Source organism: Xiphias gladius, chromosome 22, assembly GCF_016859285.1.
Source record: "Xiphias gladius isolate SHS-SW01 ecotype Sanya breed wild chromosome 22, ASM1685928v1, whole genome shotgun sequence".
In the NCBI taxonomy this organism is placed as follows: Eukaryota; Metazoa; Chordata; class Actinopteri; order Istiophoriformes; family Xiphiidae; genus Xiphias; species Xiphias gladius.
In genome coordinates, this window is record NC_053421.1 from 27,479,451 (window position 1) to 27,497,099 (window position 17,649).

General features: G+C 42.9%; 1 protein-coding gene across 1 annotated transcript in view; it reads right to left on the reverse strand.

Moving 5' to 3' along the window:
- Positions 1–16,410: 16,410 nt before the first annotated feature.
- Positions 16,411–17,649, reverse strand: part of atg5 (ATG5 autophagy related 5 homolog (S. cerevisiae)) — a 37,106-nt gene continuing 35,867 nt past the window's right edge. The window contains exon 9 of the mRNA XM_040117746.1: positions 16,411–17,649. This exon is cut by the window's right edge and continues 719 nt beyond it. The gene's annotated coding sequence lies outside the window, so the exon portion shown is untranslated.

The following is a 17,649-nucleotide window of genomic DNA, read 5'->3' on the forward strand; positions in this document are numbered from 1 at the left end:
TGTGCAAAAATGTCAAAAAGTGTAAATTATGATATAAATGTTCACTGCTCTAATCTAAACCCTGTGGCTCTGTGTGTTTTATTCATTTTCTTTGCGTTTTGGTACAAAAATTAGCTTAGATCATGATAACTGAACAATACTTGAACAATAATGCTTACCTTCAACCATGACTGTTTATGTAATGGTATAGCTAATATTAGTTTACCAACAGTGTGTTAAAGCTGTAGTGTAGAGCAATGTAGAGTGACATTTGATGGTCTATTTGACAGGCATATCTGTCTAAAGGCAGGTTGTTTGTAGTTTTTACTGAGCAGACACTTAATTACAGGTAACTGTTTGTTTTTTTTCTTCAATTCTATATCAATTTTTTGAACTACCTCATGGAAGTTTTATGTTTTGGAAACTCTGGAGAATGTCACCTGGAAAACGTTAACACGTTTTATTTAAACTTAATATTAGAAGAAAAAAAAACCTTATGTATACTGCCTGGGACTTAAATCTTAAATCCTGTTTAGATGTACGTAAGTAAAGTTTATTTTTATAGTACTTTGCCAGAGAAGATTTCACAAAGCGTGTCGCAATTAACGACAAAAGCAACAGTATAAACCCAGATAAAATATAAGTGTAAAACTATATAAGCGTAATCCTGCTGACAAATAAAGACAAGTCAGTGTGAAAAGATCAAGATTTGAGTTTGGATAAAATGAGAGTTATAACAAAACCAAATATGAATATTTATTTAAAATAGCAAACAGTTCATTGGTAAATATTGGGGGGAAAAATACATATAATTGCAGTCTGTAAAATGGTAAAATGCTTCAGTAAAAGATTTACTGGAATTTCAATATAGGGCCATAAAGGCCTTTCACCAACACAGGTGTTTTCACTTAATTTTGCCTGATTAAGCCTCTGCTCAAGACTCTGTGGGCGTGTGCAGACTGCGCTTGACTGACGTCTCGCTTGCTCTTCTGGTGCACCTGCTTAGGCGGAACGACTTACACCTTTATCATCCTCACTTGGTCAGGCACTCATTTGGCCCCTCCTCAGAATCTGACTTCGGAAATGTGTGGGGGAGGGGGTTTCTGAAGCTATCTGTTGATCCGACAAGCAGTTCAGACAGAGTATGAAAGCCAGCTTAATCATCCAGAATCGGTCAAAGATAAATGATCCTTTTTCAAAGAAAAGGAAACTAAAATAAAGGGACAGATGATGTAAACAGCACACAAACCAGCTCAGGCAATAATACACCAGCAAAGAGCAGAGATTTCGAATCAGGTTTTTAACTCCCAGCCCACTGATTCACATACTCCCACTTTAAACACTGAGCTTGCAGTAAACCAGGCTCCTTGGTGGAAAGTCATGAATCTTTATGTCCATTTCCGGGCAATGCAAAGCTTTAAGACTGGAGCAGGAAATGAGAACACAGCTCCCTGTGTCCTTTGGGCTGCAGTAACTGTGGTCTGTCTTTTATCCTGCATGCAGGAGACACATAGACAACAGAGTTTCAGCTCTACAGTGTCAGTAAAACATGGACATTTAGCCAATACACCGATCTGGAGTGACAGCCAAACGCAAGTTTTAGCTCTAAAATCACATTACATGTGGCCATAAGCTGGAAGGCCAAAGGTCAACAGATCAAGGGTCAAGGGTAAATCTAATACAGCCATTTATGCTAGATATGCTCTAGTGCAAAAAAGGAGGGGAAAAAATATCACTAAAAAAAGAAAACTAAATTGAAAACTATGCGCAATAGCTGTATCAATCAATGATAATACAATAGCTGTATTATCATTATCCTCAAGATTGAATTTTTTACACAAAAGGTGAGGGGAATGCAAATTTTAGTTCTTTAAAATCTGGTGTTCCTACGCAGCCCTGGCTCTGTAAATGAGAAGCTAACAATGGGCTCGGACCGAGCCACACAACACTATGCCACCCATTCAGCAACAGGGGGTGTTTTTGCTTGTGCAAAGGACAAGGGAAAGATGAAGCCGGGGGGGGGTAAGGCTGGCACATGCTAACGGATAGCACCATCAGGAGTTGAAGAAGGAGCAGTCTACCCGTCAGTTGCTGCCAGACCGTGTGGAATTTTTAATGGAATTTATTGGGACTGCGAGAGACGAGAGACCGGCAGCAATGCTAAGGCGAGGGCACGGAAGAAACGTCTGCCGGCGGCAGCGTGACAGCGGTGTACACTCCACAACATAATCCCATTGTCCAGAAGGAGAGATGGCCGAGGAACAGCCAAAGAGGAGAGGATCAGAAGAACAAAAACAGAGAGAGAAGTGCTATGCTCAGACTAGGGCGAAGAGTTAACATCGGTGAGGTAACGGTGGAGAGACCCCGGAGAGTTGAAGGGCATGAAGACGGACGCAGAGGTTGCTCTCTTTCTGCTTGACAGGTGTGTAAAACATTAGCTTTGCTTTGTTTCACAGAGCCAATAGATGAGTACTGATTTGTCGATATCGGTTTGCTAATGTTTTTGACAGCTAATCCCAACTGGTTAGTTAGCAAGCAGGTAACGGCGTCACATTTGTGCGTTGGGTAACGTTAAATTACTTGCCCACAGACACTCGGCTTACTTCCTAATTTGCCAAGATGTTATTGGTGTGATGTTAGCTACAGTAGCGGGAGTGTTGTGAGTATCACTGTCTGCAGCCGCTGCGCTGGAAACCGTCTCGTCCTCTCTGCATGTTCGCTTGGCAGCAGCAACTGTAGCGACGGTCTGCTAACCCACAACCTAGCTAACGTTAGTTACATTACCTGCTGTCTCGTTATTTGCTCTATATTGTGCAAAGGGTTTTATAACCACGAAGAACTAAAAAGACAAGTTTGCTAGCACAGTGGAGTTATTTGGATCGATGCACAATTCGAAATGCTATGCCAGGTAACGTTACCTTCTTTCTTTATCTTAGCTACAAACCTACGGTCCTCTCTTCCATCACTGTAGTTTTGTAAAAACAGTCTAAACAACCAACTCTTTTTGCTCTGTTGTGTTTTGGATGCTGTGTTTGTGTGCATGTCGTTTGTTCGATGACGTTTTATGCTATTATGTCTGTTTTGCTTCAGCTACGAGAAAGAGTATCCACTTCCACGCTGTATAAGACGCTCTGGATTCCGCCATCGTATCGTCGCCGTGACAACGCCAGTCCATGAATTTGGGGGGCGGAGCTTCTGAAGGAGCACTGAGGGGAGGGGTGTATTTGTTTTGCTGTCGAGTTCAAATATCAACAGCCCTTCTCCAGAATGGCTTAATCTTCATTTAAACATAGTTACAAATAGATTTTTTTCTTCTTTAACATTAGACTCATCCGTTCACTGGTTTTCATTGTCAGTGATTAAAGTCAGAAGTGCAACAGATTTATGACCAATTCAAATTTGGGCAATTCAAGACTTTCTGGCTTCTTCTGACTCTTATCTGTACAGCAGCCGACTGTACAAATTGACATTTGGCAGAAAGGAAGTGATTAAACGCATTCCACCTCCATGTTATTAAAGATCCCACAGAGGGTAAAGAGTCACTGTTTGAGAAAGCAGTATCAGTCCGTTACCTCATCACCCAACTAAAAACACTCGGTGCGCCCCCACCCTTTGACTCAGCATCTTTCACTTTTGCACACTGCATCGCTCTTTCCTGTTTGTTCTATCTTATTATTACTATCAGGGAAACTTCTCAAGTCACCCATTGACACAGCGAGTTCCACTACCTCAGCATCATGACGCCGGGGTTTCACAGCACTTTTCTGACCGGGGGAGGACAACTCCTCTTACCACTGGAGGAGGGGGGATATCCCACGGGCCCAGATGCACGTACCGAAACATCAGGCCTGCCTTCCACTCGCTTGACTTGAGGTAAGGTTTGTTTATCTGCTTACTGATTTCCCCACAGGGTTTGATAAAGTTTCAAATTTTATCTCATCTTAGACGGTCCTCCCTTTCATGCAAACAGCTTCTTACCAAAGTGAGACACCCACAATTTTGAAGAAAAGAGACACCCACAACTTAAAGTTAAAGGAATTCGAGAGCTGGTAGTTAACTCAGAGGTGGTGTCATTTAGAGCTATCCTTTCTACATATGTCTGTATCTAGTGACCCGATTATTTCGCAGTAATTCTAACAATGCGTTTAACATATTTTAACAGTGGCTGCATTTATATGGACTCTCCTATTCCACTAACAATCAGGAAAAAGGGGTCAAAATCTAAAAATGACTCATGTAAAAACCTAGAAGAGGAGTTCCACTACAGTAAAGGATGAAATTTTGTCACTCAAAAGCTCCTAATGATGACTTCCTTGTTTAGGAATACGTATCCCCTTTCTGCTTGTGCTGACACACAACACCAAATTAAATTGAAGATCTCTCTTGTCCACCACTGTTAGGAATTTAAGATTGCTCTCTCCCATTTTTCCTGGTGATGCATCTTTCTACACAAACACCCTCTAGAATTCGGCGGTACACAATGTGTGTCCAATTTCAACGTTCATATTGCAATGCCAGGTTATGGCTTGGAGTTGGGGGTTGAGGATGTTTATGTAACACTTTCAATTTCAACACTGGAGGCTGGTGTTCATGTCTTGTCTCGTGCCAAGAGTCTCTTGGCTTTTTTTTCCCCCAATGCTTACCTGTGACAGTGATTTTTTTCTTTAAGATACTTCCCCATACTGCAGCAATAATCCAACTTTTTCAAACCTCTGCCAGAGTACGGTGTAAATTAGAGCCGCTCTTGGTCCGTCTCGGCACAAGGACCACCTCAAGCGGAGCTCTGACAGTTTTCCTGACTTTGACGTCCTCTGTCCCGTCTCAGGGGTATTTTGTTGCCCAGGACATGGGTGGACAGGGAATCATTACAATAATGCATTGCAAAGCAAATTGTTGGTATTTTGGTGGGAAATGGGTCTTAGACGTTGCGCTGAGAATGAAAGTCTCAGAACCAAGTCAGTCCGTTGCCACATTGGGGATTTTGACTACAAAAGCAAACCCATCAGATGTGTTTAAATCTGCATCAAAAAATAATTAATTTGGTTAAAGCCGGAACGTCTGTAAATCAGTCTTTATTGATCCACATCTGCGTAACACTGTATAAAACCCTTCCCCTTCCGTTCCCTTCCTGCAGCCGTCTGAAGGCAGAAGGACAGATACATTGATAGGTCTACAGATTTGATGTAGAGAAATGGTGCACTCGGAGATGTCCACACAGTCCATACACCCAAGGCCTGCCACTTTGTGCTTGTTGTTGCTCCTGTGCAATTAAAGTAGGTCTCATGATGTGTTCGTTTTACTTACTGCCTATGCCCCAATGGTATTGTCAGTCATTCTAATTTTATTTGGAAGGAAAACCTTTTTTTTGCGTCAAACCAAGTTTAAGTTGCCGCCCTGGCTAACAAAGTTGCCCCTTAAAGTCACAATGTGCAGGTTCCGGAAATCAAGCTAGCGTTGGCATGAGACTCTTCCCAGCCCTTCCTTTCCCTCCTCTGGTACGGTTCATCCAGCCCTTCACCTGCATCCGTAGCTTGTTAATCCTATGAGTCAGCCGTAGCGGTGTTTTCCAGCGGCTAATACTAGCTTCGGGCCTCTGTGCGAGAGGAGTAGTAGACGAGAAGCGCTTTCATGTGCTGATTGGCAGCCATTAGCTCCCAGCCTTGACTCTGTTCTGACTGGTTAGAAGGGCGAGGCTCGCTCAGAAACTTTGGTAGGGAACATCTCTCCAATGCTGCCAGGTTGTTCAATGAGTCTGGGTCACAGAAGCCTTTGACAGCACGTCCCCACATTAGGATATGTTTTCGAGAATAATCCAACTAAGAAACGTGAAAAAAAAGTTACTTCCATTTGTCGTTTCTTTGTGTGTGTTTGGAAGGATTTGATTTTTGGTTTCACTTTTATTTATTTATTTAGGGGTTAGATTTTTAATCCAGCAGTGCTAGGAAAACCCTCTTTACCTCTACCGACGAAGTTATGATCAATGGCGATGATAGACAGATGTTCTTGATGGTCAGATCTTTCCACAGCTGGCAGACCCATTGCCATGAGATTATTTGTGCATAGTCATGGCTCCGCAAGGATAATTTCTAATAAACGTCACCCCTGACCTTTCATATCGTGCCCCCGTCAGTCTGAAATTTCCCCCTCGACAAGCACTTTTCAGATTTCTATGACCTTCTCTTCAGGATGCCGCTTCAGACTGCGGGGCTGCAGTGGAGCGTCAACAGCAACAGTGCTGCTGGTACGGTTTCAGAGAAAATACTCCTGATTTATGCTCACACACACACCCACAACCCCCACGCGCATTCTCACTCACACGCACAAAGAAGAAACGCATAAACACACACACCCAGACACACAGACCAGGGAATGCGCTTACTGTACAACACATACACAAATATAAACTTCCAAACACACACCAACAATTACATACAATACAAACGCTCATCGAACGGTTGTCTTCTTTCATGTCTCCATTTCCTGATTAATCATTTTTCGCTGGAGACTTTGACAGTTTCCCCTGAAATGTTGCGATTAGTTTCATAACGAAACCACAAACCAAACAAACCCTTCAACACCCACACGCACACACACACACACACACACACACACACACACAAACATACTCTCCATCTCCTCCAGGCTGCCTCCCAGAGCAACACCACTGAAGACATTTTGCGGAAACCGGGTAGCATCCCCGGCAGCTGTTTTACTGTAACCATGTTGCAGCACATTATCACGTCGCTCAGACGCAGCCGAGGAGGGTCATTGGTCATTGCAAATGGTGTGACAGGAAGCCACAGCCTTTTTTGGTTACAGAGTTGCTGAAGATCTTGATTGGTTAGTCGTGGACATAGGCTATTAAAGTTTAAGAAGGGGAAGTTTCACTATCAGACATCAACGTATCATTATCTAATTGACTTCGTTACCTCAGCAGAAATACTGTTAACAAATGAGAGCATGATGGAGACAGTTGGGAACCAAGTGTTTCCCCAAATTAAGACCTCAATTACCGTTAATCCTGTTACTGCCTGTCACCAATGAGAGCTTTGCTTCCCCAGATAATGGTTTCCTCTTTGTCTTTACTGCAGAGAATAAAGATTTTGGACATATTGTTTTTTTCCATTTGGCCTTTGTCTCCTTCCACAATCTGCTGTCACAAGAAACCTTTTATCCACAGCTATTTATTCCATATGTTGTATTTTTAGCCATGTTAGCGGCAAACCGCAACGTCGGTTGGTCGGTTGGTCCACCACTTTAGCCCAGAACACAAATATCTCCACAGCCATTACATCCCATCCATCAGTTAGCGATACCGCTTATCCCTTGAGGGTCGAAGGCGGCCGGAGACAATCCCAAGCTGACACCGGGCGAGAGTCGGGATATGCCCTGGACGGGTTGCCGGACTATCACAGGGCCGACAGATAGAGACACTGGGTAGTGTTAAGAGCTGCTCAAATACTGTCAGTTCAGCACTAGCACTACTATACAGTATGTGCTAGAGTCAGTGGCATTCACTGAATTTAGCCCTGACATTATTTCATTTGTTCTTTAACGTCCAAATTTAACCTCATTAGTCTCATCAATGAGTCGCTATGTAACGAAGGAGGGACGTTATGTTCAATTAGCAGCTATAGCACATAGCCCGTAAAGCTAATAGATATGAGTGTAATGTGTAGGAAGGATGGCACATTTTTATGAAATTTAAAAGTATTTATTTATTGATTTTTATGGGTAATATATTGATTTATATCGGTAATGACACCAAAAGGCAGGATTAGTGATTAGACCGTGCCGTAGGGACACCGTAGACCACCAGCTAAGGAAACGTTTGAGAAAACAACATGATCGATTGAACAGACAAAAACTGACCTACTTAATAATTCACTGGTGTGAGTTAAGCAACCGTGGGTTATTGTTATAATAACAGTTACGAATGCAGCGACCCGGTTTTTCTTCTTTATCTCTCTCTATTTTCCCGATACCGATTCCAACACCTCATCCCCAATGATCGACTCAGGGTGTCTGCTGATACTGAGTGCCAGTTCCATACTAGGGCTTTCTTTTTCCTAAATCTGGAATCTGCCCACCTCGCTGTGTGGGAGGCATTGGAATCCTTTCTATGCACAGTAACAGGTAACATGAGGCGAGGGGCTGCTGTGGCGCTAAATACGCCCGCCGTCGCCGCTCACATCGATGCCTCCCGAGTGATAATAAGCATGGATACATGTTGAGGTGTTGTAAGACCGAAAATGAATGTGGATACATGATTTTAAGCTGCCGTGGCTATAGTCCCACGAGGCTACATGATGCTCAGATTCAGTTTGTTATACAGTAAAACACGAGGTGTGAAACATGAACAAATAAACCACCTAATATGGCTTAGGGGCTGTCAGGTCTGAGTTTACCACATCACACAACCATAATGTGTCTGTGTGTGTGTCTGTGTGAAGCAGAGAGGGGCATGTTGTACAGTATAAGATAGGAAACGAGTGCGTGCGTGTAGTAGTTCGTAAGCTGCTCTATAACGTGGCTCATAAAAACCGCAAGCAGATAAGTCAACACACAAATGAACTCTGCATGGATATTATTAAAAAACATACACACAGTCACATACACCAAAACGCACGCCCACACACACACGCACACGAAAACTGAAACACTTCCATACACGCACGCACTCCTGTGTTTGTGTCATCTCAGTTCGGCAGATGATGATGCAAATAAGAAAAGCGAACTACCAGCCAGTCAGTCTTCTCTCCGAAGAGAGACTCTAGACAACGTTTTCCCTTCTGGTAATTAGAGGGAGATAGTTACAATAATGACAAAAGTAATTAAAATACTCAGTGTTAAATCTTTCAGTGTGCAAGAAATCATTTTCTCAGATGTCTAAATTAAGAGTAATTTCTGACACTTCCAAAGACGCTTTGAATCCAAATTGCTTTCATTGATGGTTTTATAATTTGGTTATTATGAATGTCTGGCAAAAATGAAAGAGAAAATGAAACCGATATGGACTGACGCTTAAAATGTATCTTGTGAGATGAATCTGCCAAAAGAAGACAGAAACTGCAAAGTAATATGACCCGAAAGCATCATCCATGAAGGGACAAGAAAATTGACCACAGGGTGTTTCCCTCTGTCTTCACGAAGATTTGAACATTCAAGTGAGTAGAGGGAAGTGACCAAAAAAGGAACAGAGAAAGGTTCAAACCTTCTGTAATCGAATCTGGACTAGATTAACATTTAGAGCCCAGGCCTGATGGTGGTGCTTGAGGGGGGGGGGGGCTATTTCAAGCCCTATTTCAGCGTGAAAAGAGAGAAAAGGAAGGTTATCTGCTCAGTCAACACAGCGTGGGATCAGATAAAGTCAGGTCTAGATTTAAGCTTCAGCAGCATTTACACCAAGAGTCCAAGGATCAATTTAAACCCTGTTTCATATTTGTAAAATCTTTATTCTGTTTGTGAAAAAGACAAGTCGAAAGCTGTGAACCGGAGACCAGTTTAGAATACACACTGCGGTTTGTCTTCATGTTTTTCATACTTCTCTGTCTTATAAACATGCGCACGCTTCCTTGTTGCGGATCTGTTTCTGTCTGACACACAGTCACATATCCTGCAGACAGCGTCCATCTCAGCGTCCCACCCCCCGCTGCCCCATCCTGAATCCTCACATACACGGAGCCTGGTTCTCCGTCCTCAAACCGCAGCAGCCGGCGTCTCTTCCTGCAGGCCCCCCACATGTTTTACTCCCGCTGTTGGCCCCCTTCTTCCACCATGTTGCCCCGGACACAGAGGAAATGTTTCATATTGTTACTGGAACACAGGGGGGGAGTGAGTGTGTGTCCATGATGGGGGTAAAGCCGGGGGATATTTTGCAGCCTCCAAAATCCTCGTTTCAGTGGTTATTGTTAGCTTGTTGCTAACTGCTAGTTCCTGCTACTAAGAGTTAGCATTACAGTAACCATGGTGGTCTCTGGTGGCCAGACGTTAGACTAGCTGCGTGTACACGTGGGTCTTACAGAAACCAGGTTCCTTGTGTGCATGCAAACATCTATGAACAGTGGCATTGATTGGATCATTGTGACGACCCTGATGGACAGTCTTTCTTTGCAGGTGGCTGAGGGGGGCGGAGTCAGGTCGTCAGGGAGATTCAGCTCACCTGCGCTGAGACTACTTGAGCCAGCAGCCTTCTCCGTCCGGCTTTCGTTTGGTTCGGTTCCTTTTGGTTTCTTTGCTGCAGCTAAAATTGGATTCAAGGCAAATTTTCAACGTATTCATGCATCACTGAAATCACTGATGTTAGGTACAGGCCTCCACTTTAGTTTGTTTGTGTATTTCCCTTTTTTCCCCTTTATTTAGGTAAAAAATGAACCTCGTAAGTTCTGTCCTCTTATTTTTATTCTCGAGTGAGTTATGACGTTTTTTTCAGCCAAAAACATCCCACTCGACAAAATTCTTTTCATTATGAGTGCAATAAAAAATGGCTTCACGAAGCATTAAACTACCCTTTTTTAATATTTTTGCTTCTGCACAGAAATTTGATGGTTGAGTCACAGTTCTTGTGTACAACCAACTTCTGGTTTCACTTGACAAAAAAACAGCCTTGTTCTTTTAGCAGTGAAAAAAAGACAACTGTCTGTCCGCGTTCTGCTGTGTTTGTTCGTTTTGTGTATTTTGTATGCTAGCATTGCGGCGAAATGGGCATTGAAACCCCTGGTTTTTTGAGGTCCGGTCACAACTTTATAGGCAGTTCACAGGGACTCATGCTTGGATCTGGGACCTGCCCTGAGCATGAACGTGTGGGCAGAAGTCGATGCAGAAAAGTGAGTCAACGAAAAACATTTCCTCGTCGGACCACCGTTATGAAAGACACATTTGTTAAACTGCTGACAGGGCACCTCGAACTGAAAACAAGAAGTTACTGCTCTGCGTAGCTATTTTTATGCGTCGTGACGTCATCCAGATGTGAAGTCGATCCGAACTCATTCTGAAAACTCGGCCTTTTTTGCGACCGATCGTACCAGCCAGTCGGGAGTCACACGGCGACAGGCACATGGAAGCGGTGAACTTGAGGTCCTGACCCACAGGCTGCGGACAGAGAGGGACACACAATGTTTACAAATAATGATAATAATAATGCGTGTGTGTGTGTGTGTGTGAGAGAGAGAGAGGATCAAAGCGTTAAAACTCACCAGCCCCCCGTCATCAACATCCTCCTGTTGTTCTCTCTCTCTCTCTCTCTTTGCAACCTGCCTATTAGAGGGCGACAGGGTTAATAACAGGTTGGTCCCTCTCCCTCTCTCTGTGTGTGTGTGTGTGTGTGAGAGAGAGAGGATGACTGGAAACGAGAGAACACCTCCAGGAAAAAGAGAGAATTTCTGCTTTTATTCCGACAAACCTGTCCCCCTGACCACGCATGTGTCGGTGAGTTTCTGTCTGCAGTTAAGCAGTAGAACAAATTTGCAAAAAGTCCACGTGCCAAGTTTGAACACTATATGGCCAAAAGTGTGTGGACACACAACACTTCTGTGTGCTTTCGGTCTTGGTTCCTTAGCACCAATGAAATCTCAGTGTTTCAGTATACGGTGATGTTTCAGACCATGGTGAGCTTCCACGCAAATGTAGCCGACATTTGAACTGAACTTCAAGAAAATCTTCCAAAATAAAAAGTGCATTGACACGTGTTTCCATCCACCAGTGTTACGCAGATATTAGGAGATAGACGGCCGGTGGCGTCATTCTCCAGTCAGGTGCCATCAAAGCACTGCAGAAGAGAACCCAACAAGATGATGTGATAGGAGCGCCAGTCAAACCGTAACCGATGCAAAGCGATGTAGAAAAAATGAGGGCGATATCTAAATAGTCCACAAACTTTTGGCCGTGTGGTGTACATGTGCAGGGTGCTTTTATGTGTGTGTGTGTGTGTGTGTGGCTGACATTTAATTAGAGTGGGAGAGAGAGAGAGGAGTGAACTGTACTTTTGATTCATTTCAAACTTCAAAGGCCGTAGCTCTTGTTAAAAATGGACGTCCATACCTCCATATTCTGAGAGAGAACCACAGAGGGGAGGGAGGGTGCGTGCGTGCGTGCGTGCGTGCGTCGTGTGTGTGCGCGCGTGTGTGTGTCACACTGCCAGGATTAGGGAGACAAGGAAACCTGCGCGCACACACACTTCTGGTTCGCCGGTTGTTCACTGTTCACTGGTTTTCTCGCTGAAATCTCGCCAGTCAGCTGTTAGAAGTCTCCTCTGCATTAGAGCTGGAGTTCTTACAGTCATACATACGTTTTCGTAACATGCAAAAATTTCTTTGGAATGAATCTGAATGTGAATGAATGTGATCTGAAAGTGTCTCTGACGTGCAGGAAATGTAAGATTTCCATCAAAGCAAACAATAGCTTTTACAAAATGACTGGTGGTATTTATTAGAAACTTTAAATAGATATCATCAAACCTTTGTTTACAGATTGAGTGAGAGCTGTATTACAGACTTTAACAGCTGCTGTGGCTTTTGCACAGTACATTTAGTGTATTTCATGGTGTGTGTTTTTGTGTGTATGTCGCTCCCTGGAAGCGAATTTAAAACTAATTTGACAAAAAAAAAAAAAAAAACTTTTAATGCTACTTAAGAGGAAATCTGATATGAAAACGAGGGAACATGTTCCACTTAAGAGTTTTCAAGAGTCTTCTTCTAAAGACGTATTAAAGAGGCCTGAGGACAACCTGAATGTGTGTGTTTTGTCTGTTACAACCACATGTAAACGAAGCTCGTCTAGATGCTGAGCTAGCAGAGTGACCACACACTCGTTGCCACTGGATGCATCTTCTCTCCGTCACTTTACCTGCTTCGCTCTTCATCCTTCCATCTCTCCGCCCCCCCCATCCTGCAGTTTGTGCGTCCTCACATTTTAGCTCAGCAGGAACACAATCTTACACATACAGCTATGTTGTCATTTTCACTCATCACGTTTTCTCTGGTCCCCGTCTGCGTTGTCTTACGTGTGTGTGTGTGTGTGTGTGTGTGTGTGTGTGTGTGCAGCTTCAGAGGGGGAACACACTCATAGTTTCCTCTTCATCACTAATCACTCTCATCTGTTGATCTGCTTGATCTCTGCTCTGCAGTCTGATACACAGCAGAGCACTTTGGCCCCCTGAGACGTTTTAAAAACAGAGGAAGGTGTGTGTGTGTGTGTGTGTGTGTGTGTGAGAGACTGTGGTTTCATAGAATCAGGCAGGACAGTAGGGGCCTGAGTTGAGCTGGAGGGTATAGTTTGTGGTCTGACCTAATGGTAACAGTGCCTGTGACTGTGTGCGCGACAAACAACGGTTTCGCGGAATCTGCCGGAAACCAGTTGTCCGGTAAAGTTTTGGCTATTATTGGAACACGCAGGGGAGTGTTTGCAGTTGGCATGGAAACACAAACAAACTGTTGATGAAAACCATCCCGATAGGAATCAAATTCTTACACAAACTAAACAAATGTTCTCTACGTTGTTCAAGCCTTACTCACACGTTAATTATTAGGGTTAGATTATAGGATACGAGTGGCGTTAGTTTTATTACCGTCACCAATTCCTCTAAAGAAAAAGAAAAACTGTATTTGTCCTGATAAACTGTAAGGTCTGATATAGCTTTGCTTCTGTCATTAAAAACACATAAGGGCCTTACACTGAATGTCATATTCCTAAATTCTTTAAGCCAGCGTCTTGTTCTCCTCATGGCCTTTTTCAACCGGCAAAAGAAAAAGAAGAAATCACAGTTACAGTTCAGGAAAAAAAGTATTCTCCTCATCTATTAAGAGTTCAACATCAAACGCTCTGCGTGGGTTTGACTGACGGTGCTGAAACAACCCTCGTCGGATTCTGATTTGAATTAACTGAACTCGGTCCCGAACCCACTGACCTCCGCAATGCATGTCTAGTGGGATTAAGGGATTGACAGGAGGAGCAAGTTTTAGCAGAGGCAGACTTACTGTAGAGAAAATGGAGCAAAAGTTTAAAAGACCGGTTCACAGTTTTTCAAGTCTGTTTTAAAATAACGGTCAGGTGAACACTCAAAATAGGTTTGGCTTGCTTTGACGATTCCGACGCCAGTGATGGGAGACAAAATCCACATTCCTGATTCTGTGGAAAACTGCATTTCATCTAAAGGTAATGTTAGGCTCCAGCAGTCTGAGTTAGACCAATCAACTAGGTGTCTTCCAGAATCAAATTCCCTCTATTGCTCCTCTATAGGGGAGGCATAGGGACACACGGAAGTCACTTTGTAGACCTGAAACATTGTGAACCTGTCCTTCTGTTTTGTGCACCTCGGATTTCCTGGATTTCTCCAACTCTATCCTTTGAGCCAAACGGGACTTGGATATTTCAGTGGCATCCTTGTCAGCGGCTTTGCGGGATTACGTGCAGCTCTTCCTCCTGTGTATTCTTTCTAGTTTTTTTTTGGTCTGAAACCGTCGTGAAGGGGATCACGACCCTTGGGGTGATTTACACAGACTGAGATGTCGTCTGTTTGCACTAAAGTCTTCACCGCACATTTCTTGGTACACAAATGGGTCAGTGTGACTTTTGATAAACGTAAAATTAAACAAAGTGAATGTTTCCACCCTGATTCATGTTAAAAAAACCACAACCAGAGATGGAAAAGAAGCCCTGTAACAGTTTACCTTCACTTCATTCCATCACAACACCTCACCCCCCCCCCCTTACTTCCTATGCCCCCCACCCCTCCCAGTGTGTTGTACAGTATGTGGGTTTGACGGCCTCTCTGGAAACTCCATAAAAGTTTGTGTGTCAGCAAGACGACAGAATGAGACAGACTCTGCATCACTGCGTCTAAGACTGAAGTTTATATACAAACACACACACACACACACAAACAAACACGTACTATACCCCATGTCAAGGCCCGGATCTTGACTCAACACCATAAAATCCGCCATCCCATCATGCTTGGCGGCGTCAACAGCAGTGAGAGAGCCTGACGTGATGAAATGAAATGTGACATCACTCACACAACACAGACACTTTAAATTAGCAGACAGGCAGTGTGAAGTTTGTATGTGAGAAAGGACGGGCAGAGTTCCAATGGATGTTTTCATACACACACACACGTGGGGGGACTATAAATGATGTCTGTAATTATGTACTCTCTCTTACACACACACACACACACAAACACACAAATCACACACTTCACACTGTACGGCTTAATTGCGTGAAACCGAGCTTTCTCACAATTGAGACGTACACACATGCATTAGTACAAAGACGCAGTGACAGAGCAGCCTGAGGCCTGTCTGACAGGACAGTTTAGTGGTCTCATTAGCAGCGGGTGGAATGCCAACAGATAATTAACCAGGAGAGATGAAGAGAGAGAGGCAGGGCAAGTGCCAGCAGTAAAACACATAAGAGAGAGATGTTCTTTATGAGATGGATCAAGTGAAGAGATGGTAAAACACCAGAGGGGGGAGGGAGGCTGAGTTTGTTTTTTGTGTGTTGGAACCAGCAGACAAGACAATCAGACACTTTCACTAAAAGGTTAATAGGAGCAATGGCTTCGGTCTTTTCGTGGGATTCGTGGACAGTAAGAAAAGTACAGCACGTCACCAGCTTTGTCCTAATAGCGAAGGTGATCTGTCGATGGCTCTCAGTTAGCAGGACTGATTTAATATGGCTCAGTATCGAACCTCCGTGCTTTGAACTGTGTGCGTAGCTGCAGACATCAGTACAGAAACTTAACACAGAATGCTCTCTTAACACGGGACCCTTTAAAGTTCTGCTCATGCAAATTTCTCCTCCGGCTGCTTTTTGGTGAAGTGAGAGACAGGTGTTACTTTGCTGAAAGGAAAAAAAAAAAAGACTCAGCAAAGTAAGCTACCAGAACAAGTGTTGTGTTGGTATCGGTACTGAAACTCAGGTAACATACTGTTACCGGTACTGAAAAACTTTAAATGACTCCCAGGTCTACTAACTAAGGAAGGTGATATTTTCAATTTCATTTTCACGTTCACCTTGCTGGAAAGTGAAGGTAACCGAGGTTGAGCTGACGGCATCATGGACACTTCAATACTGCGACTGAGAAATAAGTTTACCTGGAATGTAAAAAAATGTATATTAAATATGGTAAATTCTCTCTTGAGGTCGGTGCACATGGTGATTTGGGATGATTCTGATGAGCCAACCTTAAAAAAGCGTTTTTTTCAAGTTACAGTTAAAGTTTCACTGTTGTCAGGGTAATGCTGTGACATGTGTGTGTTTAAGCACATTTTGTGCCGGTTTTGTCTTCATAGTCAAAAACTAGATTCTTTGACGACAAAATATTTCAGCTCACTTTTGTTTTAAGTCATTCTGAATAACAGCCGAATGCTTTAAGTATAATTTTATTTCAGTATGAACAGATGTGTAAAAAAAGAAAAAAAAAAAAAAAAAAAAAAAAAAAAGAAGAAAAGAAGACAAGATGCAAAATTTGCTTAAAAATGTGATTAATTATGGTCCAGCCAAGTAATCTGACCTGGGCAGCCCTAAAACAAAGTTAGTGCTCTGTCAAAAGTCATATCTGCTTTTTCCAGTTTTGTTTCCATCCACAAACAAAGATTTGACACAGAGAGCATATACAGAACATGTCAAACAAATGTGGCCCCAACAGCCTGCAATCTTAATGTTAAATGCTCCTAATGTCTCGTTATCCAAGCTGAGTTCCTCAACGGAACAAAACCAGATGCTCGTTTAAGTTTGGCAACAGACAAAGAGGCTCGAGCCAAATCTGACAAAAACAGACAATAAAACAGCTTAACGGTGCTGTAATGATGGAGAGAAATCAACACCTGCTATTTAAAACGTGTGAGGTTTTTCCCATGACCCCCTGCACAAAACGCTTTGCCTCATAAATAGCTAGATGACGCTCAAATATTAGCCCGTGAAAATCTCATATCTCCATCTGCCCTCTGCAGAGACAGTAAAACGATGAAACAAGTGCAGCCTGGTTTTCAACCTAAACACCTTGTCGTTTTTAGTTTATAGATTCAGTTTTGATAGTTGCAGAATCCCCACGTAACCTTAAAGGACAATTAAAGTTTACTTAAACTACAAAATTAAGAAGTTGAATGAAACCAGAATTTCTCATAAAGGTGAAGATCAAAAACGAAAAAAAAAAAAAAAAGAAGTTACACTGTTAGTTAAAGCTGTAAATTAATGCTAGTTCAGGGACAGTACCGGACGATGGCCCGTGGACATTTTGTCTGCTTGCTAAGTTCCTTTTTCAAATAACTCTAAATTAGAAGCTTAACTCAACAGTGATGATGAGTGATAATGCTCAGCTCCTGTGGGTGCTAGAGTCACTGCAGCTAAATCCGTCTGTCAGTCACTGCCCTCAGCGCTCAGAAATAACGCATCCTTTTTTTTTTTTTTTTTTTAAATTCAAGCTCACTTTGTTAAAGGAAGCCAAAAAAAATTCAGCAACCTAACCAACCGAAAATCCTCTGTAAAACACCTAAAAAAAAAAAAAAAAAAACACCCGAAGATTCTGGAGAGTTTATGGAAATGAAAATTTTTCCAGGATGTAAACTCAAGAGTGACTTTGTACATCCAGACATTTCTGCAGGGACAATGAGAATGTTGATGATAGAACTGCATAACCGTAGTAACTAAGGCAGCTTCAGGAGGACTGGA